Source organism: Halyomorpha halys, unplaced genomic scaffold, assembly GCF_000696795.3.
Source record: "Halyomorpha halys isolate HHAL.00 unplaced genomic scaffold, Hhal_1.1 Scaffold129.1, whole genome shotgun sequence".
Classification (NCBI taxonomy): Eukaryota; Metazoa; Arthropoda; class Insecta; order Hemiptera; family Pentatomidae; genus Halyomorpha; species Halyomorpha halys.
The window spans coordinates 139071-143839 of NW_027106999.1; positions in this window are offsets into that span (position 1 = coordinate 139071).

Below are 4769 nucleotides of genomic sequence, written 5' to 3' on the forward strand. Positions count from 1 at the left end.
AGATTGACAAATTTGTGTTTAAGTAAAAATAAAATAAATACATCTTAATATTTACATTGTGCCCTGGGAATGCAACTCAAAATAGGAGCTCAAACAGATCCCAGCGCTTCTCTCTCAGCTGCGGTTTTCTTATTTAAAGCCAGTGGAGGCTGAGTTAGAGCTTTTGAATCGCAATCATAAGTCCGAAGTTTCGTTTGGGGAAGGCAATGTTTTTTTTTAAATTTTCATCTTTGTATTTTGTATTCAATCGTATTGTGTTAATTGAATTATTAGTTAATTATATCTCTAGAAATTAATTTATATTGTACTGCTCTAGCTTATAAATCGTAGTAGCTTTCACAGGGCCCTAATAATCAAACTCAAATTCCATTTATGTTCATCATTTTTGTGTGTTCATCATTTATTTTGGTACCGATAAACGTCATCTGGGCCCTGTTTCATAATAAAGTACAAACTAATACTATTAGTCTTGTAGATTTAACTTAATACAATTACAATGACTTGTACAATAGTAAGTTGTAATTTAGTACTTTTTAACTCCTGCAATATCAATAATAGTTATCCCTACTATGTAAACAATAAGTATTAGTGATATTAGCACATTGTTTCTATACTTGTGTTTATGAACTAATACTATTTAAGCTTTCATTATGAAACAGGGCCCTGGTTGAACTATATTGAAAGTAATTTTGTTGACCTGCCCTCTAACGACTCTTCCTGCAATTTCAAACTCTGTTTAGAAGAAATCTCTGGCTACAAGTGTAAGTTATTTTTTTCTCTCTTATCTTATCTATTATTTCTTCATTTCCTATTCTCCGTATTTCTTCTCATTTTTTATAACATTGTTTTTACATACTCCCCGTTAATATATCCGTTTTTACACGCCCTTTATGTGTTGATACATTTTATTACTTTTTGGACTCTCATTATTTTACATTTTACACCTTTATATGTTGGTTCTTTTCTTTTTCTTTTTTTTTACTCTTCCATTGACTATTTTATTTCTACGATCTTTTGACCTTTAGATTTTTATTTATGTAACGTCTTTTGCCGACCTGCACTCCAGCGGCTTTTCCTGCAATTTATATCAACGTAGCCTGGATTATCTTCCTATAACCTTACTCTCACATTTCTTACTTTCTTCATTCCCCTTTCTCCATTTATTTCTTCTTATCCCCTGTTCTTTCCTTTTACAATTTTTTTTTTCATAAGCTCCACTATTAATTTAACTAATTCTTTATAGATTCTTTCAACTGTATCATTTATTTATTATTCACATTTATATTTATATAAATAATAATGTAATCAATCTACTACTATCTTTGTCCATAGTTATTAATAAACTTTTTTCTCATGAATAAAACTCATAATGATGGTTGATTTTTATTGAAGGTATAAATCTATGGACTAAGTACAATTATTTCAAATACAAATTATTTCAAAACACAGTAAACTATAAAACTAACACTAAACACTTAAATACACATTACGCAGATATTATAAATATACTTAAAATAAAAACATAAAAATCTGATGAAATAAACAAGTTTATGTAAAAAATAAAAAATCACTAAGTTAATATTAAATACAATGTAGGTCTTATAAAAAAACAGGGAGGTAACCAAACAGCACACTGGACACGAGATAAGGTCCAAAGAGGTAGTAAGAAATGTAGAATGATGGCTGTGCTAGCTAGAGAGAAGTAAAGATGCACAAATGGTTGACATGATTTCCCATATGAAATCAAGAGGTGATTATTATTGTATAAATTAAAATATATAAGGATGAAGATTGGTGTTATGTTAGTTTTAGTTTTATTATTGTTATAGGTTTTTAGAGTGCATGAATATGGGACAGTGGTCCCGAAACGTTGTACAATATCATGAATAAATAATAAATGATTCATTCAAAAATGGTAGTGATTAACCTTAAAATTTTTTAAAAGAATTGACTCACCAGACTTCCTAGAGAGATAATCCAGATTTTTTTTTCATAAGCTCCACTATTAATTTAACTAATTCTTTATAGATTCTTTCAACTGTATCATTTATTTATTATTCACATCTGTATGTATATAAATAATAATGTAATCAATCTACTACTATCTTTGTCCATAGTTATTAATAAACTTTTTCCTCTCTAATGATGGTTGTTGTCTTTTTGTTTTTATGGCCCCGATGAAGACCTGAAAATCAGGTCGAAACGTCAGCATTGTTTCTTTGCTGACCGCACCCCCGATCATCTTCTCCAATCAGTAATCTACGGCCGACTTTCTACACCTCATTATATTGAAAGGATTTTTCTTAACAAATAAATAAAAAATAATTCCTATAAATTTAGGATGAGCATACATTTCCTTCAATAACAACTCATTGATTTGTTTAAGTAGATATGAAAGCACATTCCATCCTTTAGGAAGGATGGGATTATGAGAATTATTATCATAGTCTGTTTTTAAAATGAAATTATATTTTAATATAGTATTTTTACATGTGCTTATTCACATTGTATACAAAATAAACAGAAGAACAAGGGAAAGGAGCAAGCTCATGATGTTAAAACGTTATGGCGACCAATTTCTGCAACCAGATTCCTCCAGAACAGGACCGAGGATTCTTCCGTAATGGAGCTCACGGCGAGGGTTAGGTACCTTACTTTTTACAGAGTTGTGTTTATTTTCCTCGCTCACGACTCCCTAGGTATATTGGAGGCACTAACCTCCTTTCCCTGCTTCTCGAGAATTGTACCAGGGCGGGATCACTTACATTATTTCGAGATAGAAAAAGGCGTATGACTCATACTGAATTTTGGTATTTAGTTATTGGCAATAAAACGACGAAGACTGCTTAAACCTTATTTTATATTATTTTGGAAAGTTTTTGTAGTATTAATGAAAATTTCTTATAACTACTAGTCAATATGGACGTATAGTTATGGGGAATACATAATGGCGGCTGTTTAGAAGTGTTAAAAAAAATTAATTTTTCAATCAGACCTCCTACAAAACAATACTAGAATCAGATATTTCAGATATCTTTGAAACTACCAACAATACTAGAAAACCTAAGAGAACATCATTTAAAGTAGATTAAATTTGCTAAAATATGAACCCTAATAGAGTTATTTACGTTCAATATAACATAGCTTATTAAAAAGCAGCATTTCATAAAAAAAATACTGAAAGATCAGTAGTTAGTGAATTTATTCTGAGATATCTATATCTCAAAAACTATTCGGCGTACAGATGCCTATAAGCACTCAAATTAAAGCTAGCTTAATGGAATATAAATTAGTTTATTACATTTATCTTCGTAGGAACATTTATATTCGTAATTTTGGAAAAAAATGTATCTTTGGAATCATAAGACGTACATATGTCTGTTAGCACTTAAAATAAAGGTAATTTAACTTGCTATAAATTAGTTTATTACACACATCTTCTTAGGAGTAGTAGAATTTATGATATTCGCATATGAATATAAATTTTGCACATGAAATTTTGTCCGAAGAACTATAAACCAATTTATTTTACCTAAACTACTACTCCTACGAAGATAAGCGCCATAAGCTACTATATAGTACATTTAATTAGCTTTAATTTGAGTGCTATAGGATATATGTATCCGGAATGATTTCATGATGAGAACATAATTTAAAGTAAAATACATTTACTGAAATATGAGCTCTAGTAGAGTCTGCTTACGTTAAAGTTAGTTTCCGAAATAGTGTTTTAAAAAAGTATACTTCATAAAATATGTAAATAGCTCTTTTATTGTTCGTATTTTAGTAAACTCTACTTTAAATGATGTTCTTTTAATATATAAGAAGATGGTCAGGGTTGCGGTCAAAAGTGAAACAAAAATAGTTTGCACGTCGCGAAAATAAATAGTTGTAAACTATTTTTGTTTCACTTTTGACCGCAACCCTGACCATCTTCTTATATATCAATTTTTACGGTTAACTATTTATACATTTATACAATATGATGTTCTTTTAAGTTTTTGTAGTTGTTTTAGGTAGTTTTAGCGATTTGGAGCTCCAAATGAAATATTTTGTTTTTAACGTTTTAAAAGAACCACCATTTTGCATTTCTCCTAACAATTCTTGGCAGGCTCATAAATTTTATACTAGTAATTATACGTAGTTTTCATTACAATAATAAAAAATTGGGGTGAAATAACTGATATTTTCTCCTCTTTGGCTCTTGTGCTATATTATTTATCATTTTTTCATTAAATTAGGCAATTAGAGCATGATGGTTAGTGGGAATCCCAATTCAAGCCTTCGCTACATGGGCGTAGGTAGGATAGGGGAGCAGACCTCAGCCACACATAGTCCATTCAGAAACATTGGCTACAAGAAAGATATTTAATTCCGCTTTCTAAGATGTTAATTCCCCCACCGTTTTATCGCTATTTCATAAAATTCATTCATTATTTTTTACATTTTTATTAGCTATAATCACAATAAATTATTGAGAAATGAGCATAAACATAGTTATTGTACATAAATACACATATAAGAGTTGATAAAGAGGTTAGCTGTGAGAGCATCGTCCTTCTGGGACTGCTGGCAGAGATATTAACCACCTCTTTTACCATTGTTGCCTCCTTAAATTTATTTTCAACATTCTGATATTATTAAAATGTCAACCTGTAAGTGTTGATAAGAAGAATGGAATCTAAAAAAAAAAGGATCTTTTTTATTCGTTTCCCCCATTATTTTTAGATATGAGTATATGACGAATAATTGCGCTCATTTAATCTTAC